The sequence below is a fragment of the Fukomys damarensis genome, unplaced genomic scaffold, assembly GCF_012274545.1.
Source record: "Fukomys damarensis isolate Sample0158 unplaced genomic scaffold, DMR_v1.0_HiC HiC_scaffold_30, whole genome shotgun sequence".
NCBI classification, from domain to species: domain Eukaryota; kingdom Metazoa; phylum Chordata; class Mammalia; order Rodentia; family Bathyergidae; genus Fukomys; species Fukomys damarensis.
Window position 1 is genome coordinate 66,998,117 of NW_022900942.1, and position 19,564 is coordinate 67,017,680.

The window sequence follows — 19,564 nt, forward strand, 5'->3', positions numbered from 1 at the left end:
TGCTTTTGTAAATAGCAGTCAACCTAGCTGACAGAGAATACTCACAGTGAAGCCAGAACAGGATTTAATCCTTTTATAAGGTTTGTGCGGTGTGGCCACAGAGTCCTCCTTTCTCCAGGCAGCTGACAGTCCCCAAAGGGGTCAGGAACTGGAGGTGAGGGAATATTCAGAGAAGGGATCAAAGTTTCTGCTGGCAGCAGATTATAATAGTACTTTGTTTGATTCTATTCTCATAAGAGGGGCCTTACTACTTTATTATGTGAATTCCTGAGGACCTATGTAATTTTAAAACAGTCAGCATTGTTCAGCATTATAGATAACACAGAGAGAAGCCCCCAGATTGGATTCCGTGGAAGCACAGAGACTGCCACAGCATGCCCAAAGGCTTCACAAGTTTTCTGGTTTCTGCACTTTCCAAACCAAATAAATCACTGACAAAGCTAAACGGGTAATTATTATTAGTAAGAGTTCTTGAGAAGTCAGAGTGGTATAGAAAAGAGAGAACATGTTTAGCTTGAATATAATCAAGTTGTAAAATCTAATTTCCAGCTTATTAGAAATATAGGGGACGGAGAAGAGGCAAGTTAAAAAGCATTTGGGAAAACGTAATTCTCCAAAGTGATATCAATGTCAACACTACAAGTAGAAATGAGGAATATTGTTTGAGATTAAAAGAAAGTTTAATAACTTTCAAAATAACCGAATGTAAGGCATGAACCTTGCCACACTTAGATGGTCTGTGTTGAAGGCTACTGGGAGGTGGGGGCCCCTTAAGAGGTGGAGCTTAGTGGAAGGAAGGAAGTCAGGTCTTGGGGGAGTGGCTGGAAGGGCTGTTGAGGCTCCACCCCTTTCTCTCCCTCACTTCCTGTCCACTGTGAGATAAACACCTTGGCTACACCACAGACTCTGCCATGTTGTTCTTACCACAGCCACAAAACCAGAGCCACGGGGACTCGTGGTGCCCTCCTGGAAACCCAACACCTTGGGAGGCTGATGCAGGAGGATCGCTGCGAGTTTGAGACCAGTCTGAATTACCTAGTGAGTTCCATACCATCCTGAACTATACAGCAAGACCCTGTCTCAAAAAACAACAACAAAAAAAAAACAAAACAAGTCAGGGGAGTCATCCAACTGTAGACTGGGCAGAAGCCTCTGAACCCATGAGCCAAAATCAACCTTTCCTCCTTTTAAGTTGATCATGCCAGGCATTTGTTACAGCAATGGAAAACTGGCTAACATGAGCCTTAGTTGGAGTTTGGTTTGAACAAGCAGGTGTCAGAGATGGTTTGGGCACAATTGGGGCGGTTTTTATGGAGGATGGACATCAGTGGAGAGGGATTCGCTGCACCTTAGGTCTGGTGTGCTGTTTTACTATAGTTGTGTGTGCAAACATCTTTTTTCAGAGGTATATTCTGAGTAAGAGGGAAACGACACATCTACAATGTAAAATGTTTCAGTAAACAAGAAAATAGTGTCTGTGAAGCAAATACGTTGAATATTAATTGTTAAATCTAAATAATGGGAAAAATTATTCCTCTCTACTCTGATGTTTAAAGTTTTTCAATAGAAAAGGTTACAAACAAGATTTGAAGTTTATATTTAAGCAATCTCCTGCTTTTTCAGTTATGCACTTTATGAATCTGAAAAAAATCGTTTAAATTCTGAGACTCTGATACTTTGTAAATTTGTGATGCTAACAATAAAAATCAAAGTTGTATGAAGATTTAATAATATGCCTGTGGAAGTGCCTCACAAATGGTAAAGCTCATGTTTTTCTCCATCTTTTTTATGTACATGGCTTTTTAAAATCCTGAGATAAACTCCAGAATGCAAAGAGGGGCTAGGAGTTTAGCTCCGTGGTAAAGTGCTTGCCTTCCTTGGCTCAAGCCCTGGGTTTGATCCCCAGAACAAGGGGAGGGAGACAGAGAGGGAGGGGGAGAGGGCCAGGGCCAGTAGTGTGCAAAGCGATACGTCATCTCTGAAAGCACTGAGGATGCAGGGATTAGGGTTCTCCAGAGAAAGAGACAGAACTCAAGGGTGATGAATGGCTGATGGATAGGCAGATAGATACATTTGCTTTAAGGAGCTGGCTCACATGATTGTGTTGGAAAAATCTGCAGGGTAGGCCTGCGGGCTGGAGACTCGGGGAAATGTCTTGGTTCAAATCGTTTGATGCCATAGCTTTCAACCAGCAAGCACTATGTAGGAGTTTTTAAAAATAGAAGGTTTTAGAGATGAGGGGAGAAAGTGGAGGGATAAAAATAATCCAAATATTTTATATGAGTGTACCGATATACCGAAAGGGATCTCACTATTTTTATTACTACTATGCTCCAATAAGTAATAATAAATTAAAGCTGTAATAGAAGACTGTAAACTCAATGTCAAAATCTAGTTTTACATATCAAGCACGTGTTTATTGCTGGCCCCACATGGCAGCCTCCCTGCCTTGAGGCTGTGCTCACTGGAGATGGATTTATACTGGATGTGTTTACAAGGCCTGCTTAAAAATGTAGCTGTCAATCCAGGAAAATCAGTGTAGTTTGAGTAATGTTTACGTAGTATCGGTATTTCCATTTCTGTGTAATATTAAGTATGCAAAATAAAATTTCATTGTGTGTTTGAAAAAAATGATGTTTATACTATTAAGCCAAAACCAAAGAGAGAATTTGTGTCCAGATTTGTAAGTTACAGCTGATCTCCATCTACACGAGGGTCGATACCACGCCTGGCTTGCGCTGCCTCTCTGCAGATGCCTCTGTGACTGTCTCCCGGCCTCCCTTGGGATGTATTCCTTCCCAGCCTTCTCCAGCAAAATGCGAATACCTCACAAAGGGTGCTGAGCCGAAACTGGCATTCAGTACCCGAGCAGGGCCAACCCGGTCCGCCCATTACACTGGCCGGCGGTGTCCGGGGTGTCTCTGCCTCCGCGGGGACTGTGTCCAGCTGGGATCGCCCAGAGACCAGTGTTCAGCTCTGCCTCACAGCGGCAGCAGCTCCGGCCGGTGGAAGGCAGGGGGCTTTGTGGAGAGTGTTTCTTCTTTTCCTTCTTTCTACGGTTAGCTCCATGTGGGTAAGGAATAACCCCACTGTTTTCGCCTCTATGAAACTGGAGAGCAGTGCTGCGGGCCGAGACAGGAGAGTCAGGCTGTGGAATGAACCCGGACACAGGGCCCGGGGAGCAGCCGCACCTCAGGGGTTTGGTGAGCATGTCCACATACCTTTTCCATTATCCTCCATCAGCTTTCCAAGGTTGCAGCCATACACTTAACAGAAGACACGACCGAGAAACAGTTATGAAAACGATGGCTGGATTTTGACGGCATATTATCATTAGGGCAAGCATCACACTGGGAAGTACAATTTTTAAAATAATGCAAAAGCTAATAGGAATATTTTATTGTTTTCCATTTGTATATTAAATTTTATTATGACTATACCTACCTTAGAAGACCTGATGTTCAGGTTTTAGCCTCAGGTGATACGCAAAAACTTACATTTTTGAAGAGCAAAACTATCTATTTGCTTCCTCAGACAAAATATACATTCACATGTTTCTAGCAGCACAACTCATAATAGCTAAATCTTGGAGGTGGCCTCTATATTCACCGATAGATGAATGGATGAAGAAAATGTAGTAATGGGCCAGGGATTTAGCTCAGTGGCACTGTGTCGCTCACATGTGCAAGCTCATGAGTTCAATCCCTGGTACAAAAAAAAAGAGAAAGAAAATGTCGTTTTTATACACAACGGACTCTGCCATAAAGAAGGATAAATTTAAGTCATTTGTAGGCAAGTAAATCAGACACACGAGCTTAAATATCCCATGGTTTCTCTTAGATGAGAAATCCAAAGTACAAATAAATTAAGAGCAAAATAAAAGATAGATTTTAGGGGATAGGGAGATCTTTTATAAATGGGAAGGCCACCAAGAGATGGAGGGAGGGGTGAGGGAAGGGAGGGAAAAGGCAGGTACCAAGGATTAAGATGTGGTATGCATGTGCATCAACTCCCAGCACGGCAGGTAAACATAAACATGTACGAATAAAAATAAAGAATGAGAGTCTGTAATCACATACTAGCTTTAAAAATCACTCCCGATGAAAAGATTTAATAGTGACAGAGTCATGTTCCCTGAGAAGAGGATTTCTATCCCGAAACGCAGATATTTTTAAACAGAGATGCCAGAAATTGGGAGAAGTAGTTCCTGTTCTTCTTCCACATCGAGAGGGAGGTACAATGTCACCTTCTAGGGTGGTGCCTGCCATGGCTCCGGAACAGCAGTGAGGCTTTGCCGGAATGAGGTGCTCAACTTCTTGCAGCCTCTCCCAAGCGTTACCCTCCCTCGTTGATCCTAAGGGACTTAAGAGTACACCTGGAAAACTCGAGAAATAAAAATCACACAGAAAATTGGAATGGTTGCATAGATGGAAAATTTCATGAATCGGCAAAATTCTGCTCTTACCAGTTAAGTAGCATTCCTGGGTTTATATTGTAAATCAAATCAAATCTATTTAAAAGTTTTTCTGTGAAAAGACTGCAACTTTCCCCTTCCTCTTTGAACAAGGTTCAGCTGTGTTAAACTCAGTGTACAGTGTAGAGGTCACGTATATCTTCCGGCCCTTTTGATAAGATAAAAAAGGCATTCTATGACCTATGTTCAAGGTGCATCTATAAAGCAAATATGCTTCCTAGTTACTATGGTGAACACTGTTTGCTAGGCAGAAATACAACTGCTTCCTCCTCTACCCTGAGTGATACTCAGTTGTTCTGAAAAAGTATACATTTTATGAATCTGATAAATCACTTCTGGAATTCTGTATAGAGTCAAACACATTTCTTTAAAAGTTGTGAACACCTGTGGAGCACAATCCTGGGCTTCCTTGTCAGACTCCAACTCTCAAGGCCCAGTATGTGAGGAGCCCCTGCCTTTCCCTCCTTCCTCTCACACTCACTGTCCTGCTAGATTTTCCTTGTGCTCTGCGCCGGTGGATGGACGCTTACAACTTGCTCTGTGTATCCTTACAGTTCCTTTCACTAAGTACTGGTCGGGAGCCACGTTGGCCACCTCTTGTGGTCAGCTCTGAGCTCTCAGCACCCTCTCTGTCACAAGTGGTCATTGTTTCCTGGGACCAGGCCCCCCAACCGGTGCTGCCAGAATTCTGCAACTGGACCTCTCCAACCTGCCAGTGGTTACCTAGGTAACTGCGAGATTCCCATCTTTTGGAATGCTTAAAGATATGTTTCTGACGAGAGATTCTCTCAAATAATGGATCAAGAAATTAACCAAGATACAGTGGCCCCCATTTCTGTGAAACAGAAACCAGGGACTTGCTGCAGCTGGAGACACTGCAGACGGTTAGCTTATATCCTGACCGAAAGAATGCTGACTCTGGTCTCCTGAAAACGGGAGATGCTATTTGACCTTCATGATGATTTTTCTTGATTTGCTCTCTGTATTAGCTTTTGCTTTGACCCACTGTGCTCATAGAGGCACCTTGGTTCTCCCACAGCTGTGTGTCTTGCTGCTCCTATGACATCAGTGGCCGAGGTCACTCTATGGGTGTTACTCGTGCTGGATGGGAGAGTGTGACACACTGCGTGAGCAAGCGTGTGCTGGGACACTCCTGAGTGTTAGGAGCAGTGCTCAAGGTCATTAGGATGAGTCGTGAGTCAAGCCCTCCCTGGGCAGTCACAAAAGTCCAGAGCAAACGAGAATAAGCAACACTGTCGTTTTTCCATTTCTCACCAGCAGGTCCAGTTTGCTGTGGTTCAGAGTCCTGGTGAGCAGTAGCTGGGCCGGAAAAGCTACAGAGCCCCGGGACTGAAGGGAAGGCCATGGCCCACGGCCCCTGTGTCCAGTCACAAATGGCAGCCTGCACCAAGGCACAGAAGTGGTCATAGCCCGATGCCCTGATCCAAAGTCCTCCCAGGCTGAAGATTCAGCAGTCCCCAAAGCTGGATACTGCGCGCTCCATTGGAACGTGGATGCAGAGGGAGGGGGCGCTCACTCTGCGACGTCCATCGGCCTCGTCCTCCACGCCTGCTGCATTTTGTGCTTGTAGTTCTCCGGGGAGGAAATCTCCTCTCCACGGGAAGACACTGAGGAAGGGAACAGCAATTTGGAGCGGTCTACTTGCAGAGTTGGCAAGAGTCAGAACCAACTTCCCACCCAAGCCACCCCGTCCGGAATCCTCTCCTGGCTCTGTCCCTGGGAGTGTAACGGGCATGAAGTGAGGAAACCTATAGCAGTAAGACCTTGGTCGAACTCCAGCTCCCTCCCAGCCACTCTTCCCTTTGTCCCCGAGCCATGGTCCCAGTAACACATCCATCTGCAGTGCTCAGCCACTCAGGGGTCCTGGCCCCGACCCCTCCTGCACGGCTCAGGGGAGGCCTGGAGACAGCGAGGTGGCACTGCCCACTTGGGAGCCTGCGGGTGACAGGCTCCGCTCCGTCTTGCCTTGCAGGCACACAGGCAGCTGGGTGCCAACTGTGACTCCTGGGACAGCCAGAGAGTTGCTGTCCTGGCTCTTATCTTGTTATTTAAAATGTTCGGAATTTCTTCTTAACCAGTTCATTACGTTTCAGACCCGTGTGAAGGGCACAGAGCCAGAATGATCCAGCCCTGAGGTCGGCTCTGTGGGGCCCTCACTCTGGCCCGAGTCTGGCCCTGCACCACCCTTGTCCTCGCACGGATCCTGATGGTGGCACGAGGCCTACTTTGCAAGGACAGAGCTCCCTGTGCTGGTGCCGAAGATTAACAAGGCCTGAAGTGCAGAGTCCCCGAATCACTGCCAGGCGCGGGGACAGAACGCTCATCACCTCTGCCCCTCGGGCCGGGCCGGGGTGGGTGTCACCGCGACTGGACAGGGCCCTGGGGAGCAGGTGGGGAAGACCCTACCCCTGGGTGAGTGGAGGCAGAACCCTTCCCCGGGCTTTCTGGAGTGGGGCGTGTTCTCTCCCACCACTGCTCAGCAGATGAGGAAAATCAGAGTTCTAAAATTGTGTTTTAAAGGAAAACTGCAGCTTCAGGACACGAAAGTTACTCAAGCCTTTTCCCTTCTAGGGAACTCGCTTAAAAAAAAAACTCCTAAAGGTGTTAAAGACACCACGGGCTGTCACTCAGGTGCTGGGCCTGCGCTTCTCTGGGAACGGCCAGGACGCCGCAGCAGGAGAGAGCTGTGGACATCGGCCTCACGCCCAGTAATGGTTTGCTTTCTGACTCAGCCCAGCGGGGCAGACCGGAGGAGACAGCCCAGATCACCATCCTGAGGACGCCCGTGCAGCTCCCATCCCCAGGCCGCACTCCACACCTTTGCGTGTCTACTGTACTTTAAATTTCTGCCTACTAAATCCTTTGAGCCTCTTGCTAGCGCATCTGAATGTTCTTTTTCAGCCACACTGCAAGTGGATTCCCCAGGTGGGGTGGGTTTGAGAGCCTCCTGGACCCAGCGCGGGGAGCTGCATCTCCGGCTCCTCAGCCTTTGGGCTCTGGGACTTGTACCCCCTGCCCTTGGGGGGCTTCGGGCCAGGCTGCATCCTCACTGCTGGGGTCTGAGGCTGTGGCTCAAGGGACAGAGTCCCTGCACATGTCTCCTGTCTGCTGGGGATTATCCACGTGGGAGAGCCCGGACTGATCTGCCGCTGCTGGAAACCCCCAATCTAAGAACTGATGCAGACCGACATAAATGTTCTGTCTTCCTGATTTTCCCTACTAGATTTCACTGGAATTTTCCACTTTTGATTTCATTTGATAGCTAAAGGGGTTACTCTTCCTTTTTTGCAGTGCTGGGGATTGAACCCAAGGCCTCAGGCAGGCTGGGCAAGCTCTCTAGCACAGAGCCATACCCCAGCCGAGGGTCACCGCCTTAGTCTTAGCATGTCAAGGCTTTTCAGAGCGAGCGTGGCCCCATCTGCAGTGCGGACCTTTTGAGGACAGTGGGAGACTGTGGACAGCACTGCCGCCCTGTGCCTGCGAGCTTACAGGCCCTGACAGCAAGCTCGCTCGCCCATCTGGCCAGAACCTTTGGTGGCCGGAGGACCCCATGGCCTCAAAGCCCCTGCTGCTCATTCCGCTCCCCCCCACAGCCGTGCTCAGCTCCTGTGCAGAGTCCACCCCAGGGACACTGCAGAAACCAGGACCACGGTTCAGTGTAAAGAAGCTAAACTTCCCAGGGAGAAACAGTGAAAGGAACAAGGTTATCTCATGACCTGTAATAGGATTCACTGCTGGAGGGAAGAGGTACACCAGGGAATTAGAAGTTTGAAAGGGAGGCGGACCCCTCCTGGATTTCACTGTCATTCTCCAGCTCCTCTGCTGATCCAGCCAGTCACTGCTTCTGGAGCCAGTCCTCGGGGAGAGGGGACTCTGGCACGGGAAGGAAAGGGACTTTCACCTTGGGCTCATAGGCAAGGAGACAGAAGGCAGGAGATGTCACAGGGAGGTGTGTGCTGGGACTTCAGGACAAGCATAAATCCAGCTGGGTGTGGCAGTACCCTCCTTAGCACTCTGGGAGGCTGACACAGGAGGAGCATAAGTTTGAGCACAGCCTGAAAACTTCTCAATTTAGTGAGAACCTGCCTCAAAATATAAAATAAAAAAGGGCTGTGGCTATAGCTCAGTGCAAAGGCCCTGGATTCAATCCACAGCACTGAAGGGAGAGAGGGAGAGAGAGAGAGAGAGAGAGAGAGAGGGAGAGGGAGGAGAAAAAATAACCTCAGCTCATTGCCTGTGCAGGAAGGCTTAGAGGGCAGGTGTTCAGTCTGACCTTGAGGACGAAGCCGGGTCTGTACGTGTGGACTTGATCAAACAGCCCATTGGTGGTGCCTGGACAATCTCTTCTCAGGTGATCCTTGGTGTTTGGAAAACATACTTTACAGAACCAGTGCTTTCTCCGGCCTTCCCTCTCCCTGTCTGCCCACAAAAGCTCATTTAACCCGCAGTGCACCTGTGGTTCTCATAAATGCATCTGCTCAGCCACCTGTAAACATTGCGTGTGCCTGCGGGGATGCTGGCCCTGTACTGACCGTGAGGTTGTCCCATCCTCCTTCTCTGGCTGCAGCCCTAGGGTTCGGCCAGTACCAGGCTGCAGGGAGGAGCAGAATTTGCAAGGGGGAGCCAGGTGTGGGGCTTGAGCGACGCAACTCCAGGGGCTCCATGTGAGAAAGATTTTGCAGATCCCTTTTACTACTTTCATAAAACCATAGCAACTGTGTGGAGGTATCAGTAGGACCTGCCTCAGGGCTGGGTCCCAGCAAGCTAGAGACCCTGAGGTGTGAGCTTCATCAGCTTTCTAGAAAATCCACCTCTGAGATTTGAAATGCCTGGAGTCCAAGGTTCTTGATTCCCCCCCGCAAACACGGTGACTCCCAAGGTGCCCGGTGTCTGGGAGAAGCAAGATGTGCGCTCCCGCTTTTCCCCACCCAGCAGAGGGGTAGGAAGATGGAGATAAACACGAGGTCCAGACCTCAGTCGCAGCACAGGTGCAGGAGCCAGACAGGCCAGGGCTGCCTTCCAGAATTTCCCACTTTCTACAGCCAGTGGTTTCCCACTCAAAGAAGCGGATCACAGTGCCAACTTCAGAGAGTAGGTTCAGCAAAACATCACCTCTAAAACACAGAGCACAGATGAGGACAAGTAAGTCAGACTGCTGGAGAACAAGGACCACGTGAGCAGGTGGGCCAGGGAGGCAGAGCAGCTGAACATGGGTATTTATTAAATAGCAGTCAGGTGGAGCCAGGTGTGGTGGAGTATGCCTGGATCCCCAGCTACAGTACTCAGGAGGCCGAGGCAGAAGGATTGCAAGTTCAAGGATAGCCTGGGCAACTTAGCAAGACCCTGAGTAAAAATAAAATAAAACTTTAAAAGGCCTGGGGTGTAGCCCACTGGTAGAACTCTTGCCTAGAGTGCACAAGGCCCTGGGTTCCATGCCTCCTACTACCTCCATCCCTAATGGCCAGGTAGAATCCTTAATTTTGGAGACAAATACCAAAATATTTATCAACATGGTGTGTGAGGGATTTGCTCCCCTGTCAGGCAGTAGTCAAGGGCACAGGTAAACCTGCCCATTTGTCTTCTTCGGTGTTCAGCAGATCTGCCCTATCTGTGGTTTTGCTTTATGCAATTTCAGTTACCCACAGTCAATGTGACCTGAAATATTAGATGGAAAGTTCCAGAAATGAATAATTCCTGGGCTTTAAAGAGTGCACCACCTGAGTAATAGGATGAAACTGAGTAACAGGAAGAAATTTCATGCTGTCATCTCAGTCCCACCAGGACCAAGAGTCGTCCCCTTGCTCAGTGGATCCAGTTGGTATATGTTACCCTCCCATGATTCACTCAGTTATCAGATCAACTGTAGCAACATTGCAATACTTATGTTGAAGTCACTCTTATTTTACTTAAAATGGTCCCCAAAGTCCAAGAGCATCGATGCTGACAGTTCCAATAGGTCAAGGAGAAACTATCAAGTTCTTCCTTTAAGTGAGAAGATGAAAGTTCTTAACTAACGAGAAAAAAATTTATATGCTAAGCTTGCTAAAATCTGTAGAAAGAATGAATCCTTTATCCATGAAGTCATGAAGAAGGAAGAAATTCATGCTTTTCTGTTGTCCTTCAGGCTGCAAAAGCCATAGCTATAGTATCTGCCAGGTTCTTGGATGAGCTGGGAAAGGCAGGTGAGTGAGCAGGTCAGATGCTGTCTGTGGTCTCAGACGTCTGCTGGGGGCCCTGGAGCACCCCTTCATGCCTAATGGGGACCACTGCACATCTGAAAAATTTCACAGGACACAACTTTGAAATTATCAGATAAATGAAGTCAGTTATTCTATAATCTAGCAAATGTCAGAATGTACCCTTCACTGGCGTTTCCTCAGTCATGCATACTCTGGGCCCTAGGACTGGCTCCTGACTTTGGGGAGGCTTCTTGGTGGCTACAGAATCGTTCTGCTTTAGAGGATTCCTCTCCAGGGGCATGCTGGGTCTCTGTCATTGCCTTCTTTAACTCATGGTCTTTTCCTGCCTCTGGCCCTGCCTGGCCAGTACAATGTATTTATAATCTTTTTGCTTTCTCTCTGGAACTTGGAACTTGGTACTGGAACACCTCTAAGGCTCAAGACAATTTCATGCCTGTTGATTAACTTTCCCCTTCTTTACTTTTTTTATTTTTGTACTGGGGATCAAACTCAGGACTTTGTGCTTGCGAGGCAGGTGCCAGCACCACTGAGCTAAACCTGGCCCAATTTCACCCTTCTTTTAGTTTGAGACTCACTCAGTCTCCCTGATCAATTGGTGCTGCTGGCTCAAAGCCTTTGAAAGAGGAACAACTGTATTTTTCACTGTCAAAAGAAGTATATTTCCTTTCATTTCCTTGTAATTTTATTTTGGAGCTTTTAATGTGCTATGTATTTTCTTTCTTTCTTTCTTTTTCTGGTACTGGGGCTTGAACCCAGGACCTTCACACCAAGCTACATCCCCAACCTTTAAAAATTAAAAAAAAAAAATTTTGTAGACATGGTTTTGCCAAGTTGCCCAGCCTGGGTGCAAATTTGAGATTTGTCAAGCCTGGCCTGAATGAGACCTTCACAAGCAAATAGGCTGCTCTCTGTAAACAATGGGCTACTAGACAGATGGCCACAAAGAAAATTTAGGACAGAGTTTATAATCTCACCAGTGCCTGGAAGTACAGTGATTATCGGCACACCTGCACTTACTGTCCTTGGACTCTCGGTCATAAACATTTCACTCCAGATTCTTTAGCCCCTTCAATACCTATATAAACCTAATTCCCTTCCCAGCTTGCTTTTAGTATCTTCTCTTGATGTTAGCGCATCCACACACAGATGAAATCTCTTCCTAGCTGAAATGCTGAAATCTGCCCCCCATTTCAGTCACTAGAATAAACCTTTGTTTTTCACAAAGTCTGTCTGTGGATGTGCTCACATTCGCTATTTATAACAAGATCCTCTTGCCTCAGCCTTCCAGAGTGCTGGGATCACAGGTGTGTGTCACCACGCCAGCTTTCTGCTTTCAGTCTCAGTTTTCAGCCATCGTGTGAAATCTCAAGTGTGGGGACACACACCATGTACCAGTTTCCTGTTGCTGCTGTTACAAATCACCACAAATGTAGTGGTCTAAAACAACACGAAATTTATTATCCAGAAGGGTGGCAGTGCTGGCAGGGGGTGCTCCCTTCGAGGTGTGGGGGAGATCTGTTTTCTTCATCCCCTGCATGTTGCTGGGCAGTGAACAGCTCTGGGGGCCATGGGTCACCTTCAGGGCCATGGTTCTATAAACAGCCGACAGATCTGTGGATCTCTCTCCATTTCTTCACGGCTCAGCTTCCAGCAGGACGCAGAAGAGTGCTGGTCGATTTAAGTGATCCCTGATCTTAACCTGTGTGCTGATAACAAACCAAGTGACATACGCTTGTGGGTTGCTGCTGTTGGCTCAGGACACCCAGGTTCTGCTCTCTACTCTGCCTGGGCTCCAGCTGACCCTGCACGACCACATGTCCCAAGAATGTGGCCTGGTGTTCACATAAACGAGGCTGCCAGGGCCACCACCCCAAGCAGGGTGGAATATTCTGAAGCTGGGAGGGAGATTGGGGAACATCTATGATTTATTTATTTTAGCTAATTTTTTAGGTGAAGACAATGAGACCTCAGGACACTTAACTGCATGACTTAGAGAGGCTCTGTCTCAAAATTGATTTTTAAAAATAAAGGGCTGGGAGCTGGGGATTTAGCTCAGTGTTTTTGCTGCCTGCCTCCCAAGTACCAAAAAAAACGGGGTTGGGTGGGGGGTGCTGGGAGGTAGCCCAGTGCAAGTATTGTACACAGCTAAGTTAGTCAAAAACATAGGCACCAGGCCGGACGTGGTGGTGCATGTCTGTAATCCCAGCACTCATGAGGATGAGGCAGGAGGATCGCTGTGAGTTTAAGATGAGCCTGGGCTACATAATGAGTTCCAGGTCAGCCTCAACTACATAGCGAGACCCTGTCTCAAAAAACCCAAAGAAACAAATGAACAAAAGGCATCAGGCAGGGCTGGGCCCTCAAAGAAGTCAGTGCAGAGGACAGCCGTGTCTGGAGACACATTCACTGAGGGCCAGGCTTCAAGTGGAGAGGAGCACTACACCCACTGCCCTAGGATGAAGAGCGGTAACCGCCACTCTAGGCATCACTCACCTGGGCGGGGACCAAGACCTTACCCATCCCTTCCAGGAAAGGTCCCTGACCGGTCCCTGCCGGGAAATGCTTGTCCTCACTCATTCCATATATGTTTGCTACATGATTTGCTGCCCTGTTTGATTCCTGTTTAATCAGTATTGCCTAAGCAGCTGTACTTGTAATCTTAGTTGACTGTAGTTTTGTTCCACCTTGTGCCTGCCTCACCCTGTGGCTTTGCTCTATAAAACTCCCTTGAAAAGCGAAGTCCTTGGGCAACTCACTTTCCAGGCGCCTTCTGTCTCTCTTCAGCAGAAGCCAGCTTTTGATAAATTCTTCCTACTCTTAACCTCAGGACATCTTCAGTTTTAGAGAACATGACTTCACATTTTTGGACACCTAGCAGGTTGGGAGTTATAATATTTCCCTTATATTATTTGGAGGTCCATAGATCATACACCTTGTATCACAAGGACCCTGGGTTTAATCCTCAGCACCACCAAAAAAAAAAAAAAAAAAAAAAAAAAAAAAAAAAGACATAAAGAACTTTCCTTATTTTCTTTCCAAACACCCCTGGTAACATCTGTAATTCTGCCAATAGGTCTTTTTATTTTTATTTTTATTTTTTTGGTTTTGTTTTGAGACAGGGTCTCACTATGTAGTTGAGACTGACCTGGCACTCACTATGTAGCCCAAGCTGGTCTCAACTCACAGTGATCCTCCTGCCTCAGCCTCCCGAGTGCTGGGATTACAGGAGTTCACCACCATGCCAGGGCCGGCCAACAGATCTTTGTGAGTATTTTTTGTTTTGTTTTGTTTTTGAGACAGGGTCTCACTATATAGTCCAGACTGGCCTTCACCTCGTTATATAGCTCAGGGCTGGCCTTGAACTTGCGTTGATCATCCTGCTTCAGCCTCCTAGATGTTAGAATTACAGGTGTGCATCATCACAGCTGGCAGTAATTGTTTTAAAAAGAAGGCCCGTGTCACTTGTGTGTTATAAGTCCAGAGCCATGTGATAGTAGAAGAATGAAAGTCCTTTGTTCCAAAAGCGCACCCAGATGAGCTGTGGTGAAACAGCACAGTGCTGGTGGGAGAGGGCAGCCTGCCTTCCAAGTCAGTCCTTTCCTGGGCTGTGCTGCTGTGGTTGGCAGTGTCTCTGACCCCTAGATGTGGCAGTGGGGCAGGGGGGTGCTGCCATGCCCGATCAGGCAGTGCAGTGGGGGCCCCGACCGCTGTCCAGGGACACAGAGGCACACGTCCCAGCGGAGGACCGTCCACACCCTTTCCCAGCCAGCCTACCTCATTTGACCCTTTGTTCATTCCGGTCAGCAATGCTGCAGCTCCGTTCCCTGCTCCCAAGTCGGTGCACTGGGGCCTGGAAAGACAAAAGGAGGAGCAGCTGGTGATCTGGTGGAATTGTTCAGGGTTCCATGCTTTCACAGAATCCAGTCTGACCAGCAACCCCTAGGGGTCCACACAGCCTAGGGAAGCCCCCGATTATGTGGGAAACAGTAGGTTCTGTCTCTTCTATTCAACAGGAGTGACTTCATCTTGGACTCTGACCCATCCTAGACAGCCCTGCCTGAGCACACCAAGTTATGGAAAACACCTGCTTTGTTCCAGTGATGGGAACACAGCTGCAGACCAAAGACAGCTTACCACAGGTCAAGGATTTTCTGGTCTTCACACTCCCCTCCACCCTGCTTTGCTTCCCCTAGACAACCAATTGGGATAGACTGTGACCTTCCGAACCAGCCAATGGGAGTGGGTCCAACTGCCCCTCCTGCACTGGGGTGAAAAGGAAGGGGGCAACCCTCCTTTGTGCCACGCGCCTGCTGCCTTAAGCCCGTGCCCATTATCTGCACCAACAAATTGAACCTGGGGGCTCATTTCCACCAATTAGAAGGCTTGAGTTGAAGGCTGTCCCCACCCCTGGGCCCATCCTGGGAGGAGGATGACTCATGGGCAAATACCCTGGCAGGGCTAGATCTACTAAAGATCTAGAGGTGTTACAGTTGGTTCAGGCTTTTTTTTTTTTTTTTCCTTAAAGACAGTTGCCCAAGCTGGTCTTGAGCTCCGGAGGCCCTCCTGCCTCAGCTTCTGGAGTGGCTGAGACTATAAGTGCTCTGTGGTGCCCAGTGAGGGTCAGATTTTTAAAAGTAAAGTATGAGTTTGTCTGGCAGCTCATAAGCCTTGGGAGCTATTACTGTAATTCAGATTTCTGGTCAGGAGATTCTACCAGGCTTCAGTGGAGCTATCAAGTGGGAGGCTGGGGTGGGAAGGTGTGGACTGCGGCCCTGTTTCACAATGGCATTTGTAAACTAACTCAAATCGTAGTGGAGGGGGAAGCGTGGCTCCCTGCGTGACAATGGGGAAGGCACAGTTAATGTGACAGCTGCTCTCTAGATCGCACATGGGATGGCCGGGGTGGAGGCTGGGGGTGGCTGACCTTCGGTCTGCAGGTTCCTGGGCTCAGGACACCTAAGCCCTCGAGCGTGTGTTCAGTGAAGGAGACGTTTCCTGGACCAAGGGAGGCTGCTCGGATGATTTGTACGCCTGTTGTTCACAAAAGTGACACCTCCTCGAGCAATGATTCATTTCCTATATTAAATGTTGCAAAAATAAATTCTGACAAGTGGGTGTTGGAGGAAGAAATTATGCAGGCTGCTTAATTCAGTTTCCCATCTTTTGACGTCGATATTCTAATTCACTGCCACCTAAAATGAGCTTTCACGAGAGGCACTGATTTATTACTGTGAATTTTTCCTCCCGCTTCCTTTGCTCCTTTGTTATAGTATTCCTGAAACAGTAATGGAGAGTTATTTTTAAAAACACAGCTGATCTGATCGACAGCAAGATAATTTAGAATTTTAAATAAAATAAACTGGAGGGTCCTTATTAACCTCAACACAGGGACCAGAGAGTGAACTGTCACCTCGGAGACAGGCAAATCTAACGAGCCTGGAGTTATCACCATATATTCTGGTCTTAGCACGATCCCATCTCATACATCAATCATCTTAAGTTTCTCCCTGAAGGAGAGGTGTTGAGTGAAACTAACAGGAACCATGCTCTGGGGCGCAGGGTCTCCAGATCCTTGCTTCTCACTGGAGAAAGGGGAAATCCGCAGCTCCCAGGTTGCCCTTACTTTTCCGATGGGGTCTGCAAAGAGAAGGTTTTCTGCATTTTAAAAAAGAGCCTCAGAGACCTTGCCTGGATGACTGTCTTGCCTGGGTTACCAGAAGTAGGTTCTGGGAGCTGGTCAGGGGATCGATTCCCTTTCTGTCTCCGCTAAAGCAGATCCCTTGTTGATATCTCAGGGATTTACATTGACTTTAAAAATTAATGTGCAGCAGTTAAAATTCATGAAATCTAGTTCTTTCTTGAGCATCTAAGTTCAGTCTGATGTCTTACTGCATTTACCCACGTGATGCATTTTAACCATCACCTTTAAGGGTGTTCCTTTAGAAATTCCAAACTGTGTAGTCATAATATACTCAGTTTCCTTTTAAGTACCTTAAAATTTTTTTCTTTCTCAAGTTCTTAAATACCTAATAATACTTGACAAACTAAACACATATCCTTTTGATGTTATAGCACTATAAAAGCTTAGTGAAATGTTCATGAAAAGCATCACAAATCAAACTGAACCAGAAAAACGATTTCTGAGCAAAAAGTTTTTTCTGGGAGCTAGCTGACCTAACAGAGTCGCCACCAGATCATACCCGCGCCCCCCGAAATATGTCCTCCTTCATTGTCTTTTGTTCTCAGGAAGTGTCTGCGTCCTCAAGATGATGTAATCCCTACTTTCCTGCTGTGTATAAATGAGAGCAACTCCTGTGTACTTTTCTGCCCAATCGTGTCAACTGAACATAACTTCCTCAGCCAATGAAGTTAAGTGTCTTGCTTCTGTATCTATGCCCCTCTCCCCTCGATCCATGTAAACCCTGTTCACTGCCGGCTCCGGGCCTACGGCTTTGTGGAGAAATCCCAATCAGTCCACTGGTGTAAGAAAGCTGTCTGTCCGCTTGCCTCCAGCCTCCTGATGTGTTCTCCGTTCTTCTTGGCCCAACCCTGCTAAACCACAAAGAGCAGTAACGTCTGCCACAACATAATCAAGATTTAAAAAATGAATTACTATACTAACCTCTCTGCCTCTAATAACACAAATATTGAAAACGTTGCAAGTGGATAAAATTCAAATTCACATTCCATGACACAGTAATAATTTCGTAAGCTCTCAGATTTGACTTTTTAAATGTTTTTATGCTTAATTCTAAATCTTCCCAGGGAGAGAATTTTCTTCTTACTCTTGGATGTTCTGGGACGGCCGAGAGCTGTTTTTAGTGTGTGTGTGCCGTGCATCTTAGACATTGGTCCCTGTGTGTGCAATAGAGAATCTCCGTCCCTGAAGGCGGTGCTGTAGAGACACAGAGGCAGGGTCTGGACCCATCCAACTCTGGGCCCAGACCTAGGAACCGGAGGCTGCTATGTGGGGCTAGTTTTTCAGAATCGTGTGTATTTTATCTTTTACTTTGGAATACAGAAGTGAGTCTGTAATTTGAAGCTTGTGCTCCCCCGCATGGTTTTCCTCCTGAATCCTGCTGGGCCCTCTCCCTGACAGCCCCACAAGTGCGCCATGGCTCTCCCTGCCCCTAGGACTCCTCCTCCCCACCTTGGGACTGCTGCTTCTCCACAGGTGCGGGAGGGATTCAGAGGCTCCAGCTTCTGGACTGGAGCAGTTGTGCTCTGTCACGTGCTGTTGCTATCGCAGAGCACCACAGACTGGGGGAATTAGAGAGCTGGACTGGGTGCCTGCCCTTTGGGAGTCCTGGAGCTCGGCACCAGGGCCTGGCAAGGGCGACTGTGTGGAAGCACAGCCTGGCAGAAGGCAGTGAGCCTGTGAGGGACACAGAGAGAAAGGGGAGGGCGTGAAGTCGCCTGTGTGTGTGTGGGGGGTGGTACTGGGGATTGAACCCAGGGCCACTGCACTGAGCTACACATTCCAGACCTTTTTATTTTGAGACAGGCTTGCTAAGGGTCGTGCTAAGCCACTAAGTTGCCCACTCAGGCTTGAATTTGCAATCCTCCTGACTCAGCCTCCCAGAGTTCTGCGATTACAGGTGTGCACCACCACGTCTGGCTATTATGCTTCTATCAGAGGCCCATGCTAAGATTCCTAGCCCATCCTTTCCGTCCTCATGACCTGAAGGTCACACCTACTTCTGTCACAACAGCAATAACATTTGGACCCGAGCTCTGGGGGACTTCGAGCCACAGCGATCTCCTTCTTGTATTCAGCATTTCCTCAGCTGTGCATGCAGCAAGAAGCAGCGGCCTAGGAGCAGAACATAGGCACCGATTACCAATAGGAATAATAGCTTTACCCAAACCTCAGTATCTTAAAATATCTGTAGGAACCACGACTTTGAAATTATGTTAATCATTAGACCTGCTACCTCTTGTGGTTGGATGGGGTGTTGAAGTACTTGTGTTCTGACATCACAACTTTGTTTTTAAATATATTTAGTGCATTTCAACATCATTTTAAGAATATTATTTTCTCTTTCTTCTCTCTCTCCGTCTTCATGCTGTCTAGGCTGTCCTGGAATTCCCTCTGTTGCCCAAGCTGGCCTCGAACTTGCGATCCTCCTGCCTGAGCCTCCCAGTTGCTGGGATTGTAGATGTGCACCACTGCGCCAAGGTTACAGGGTTATTTTCTACTTATTTTGTCAGCTTTACTCTTCGCCTTACTCTTTGTCGAGTTTAACATTTACAGAATAAATGCATATGAAACACAACCTGCAGCATGCTCTCGGCGAGATCATACATTTGAGTACACCTGCTGGATGGCACCAGAGGTTCCTTGTGGTCTTCGCCACTTTCTTGTGTGGCCTCTGGTGGGAAAGTAACCGTCACCGGACTTCCATGTGAGTGCTCTCTGTGCTCACCTGCGTTAGCTCCTTTCCCAGCGCAGTCGCCGTGGGAGACGGCTGGTTTTGTCTGGTGTCTGCCGGTCTGCTCTCTCTTCCCGCTGTGCGGTACTCCAGTTTACGAACCAACACACGAGTCTACTCCCCTCTTGGTGCATGGATGGGTTGCTTCCTGTTCCTGTTATAAATAAAGCCACCGTGGGCATTGCTGTCTATCTTCGGGAGATAGCAGCACTGGATTCTCTGGAGATAAAGGTATGGGTGGGGTTGTGGGTCCTGGGGTGGACGTAGGGTTGGTGTTGTAGATGCTCTCCGACACTGAACGGCATCTCTGGGGTTGGATGAGCACTGCATGCATGCCAGTCGCTCTGCTTTGTCACCGGTCCAGGGTTTTCAGCCTCTCTCATGGGTGTTATGCAGGGTATTTTATTTTATGCATTTAAGAATGTTTTGTTGAGAAG

At 47.9% G+C, this 19,564-nt stretch overlaps 2 long non-coding RNA genes across 4 annotated transcripts; one reads left to right on the forward strand and one right to left on the reverse strand.

The window, feature by feature from the left end:
- Positions 1-882: 882 nt before the first annotated feature.
- Positions 883-7,360, forward strand: LOC104872390. Of its 3 annotated transcripts, XR_783140.1 has the most exons (4): positions 883-1,038; positions 5,753-6,251; positions 6,589-6,846; positions 7,067-7,360. It is a non-coding gene; the product is annotated as an uncharacterized LOC104872390 (long non-coding RNA). The 3 variants fall into 3 exon arrangements; XR_002025858.1 differs by lacking the exon at positions 7,067-7,360 and having other exon boundaries at positions 6,589-6,902; XR_002025859.1 differs by lacking the exon at positions 7,067-7,360 and having other exon boundaries at positions 5,753-6,233; positions 6,589-6,902.
- A 3,244-nt stretch (positions 7,361-10,604) lies between these two features.
- Positions 10,605-18,481, reverse strand: LOC104872389. The gene is made up of 4 exons (XR_783139.1): positions 18,394-18,481; positions 15,620-15,771; positions 14,470-14,545; positions 10,605-10,769 (listed from the first exon to the last, which is right to left on the reverse strand). It is a non-coding gene; the product is annotated as an uncharacterized LOC104872389 (long non-coding RNA).
- Positions 18,482-19,564: the final 1,083 nt, after the last annotated feature.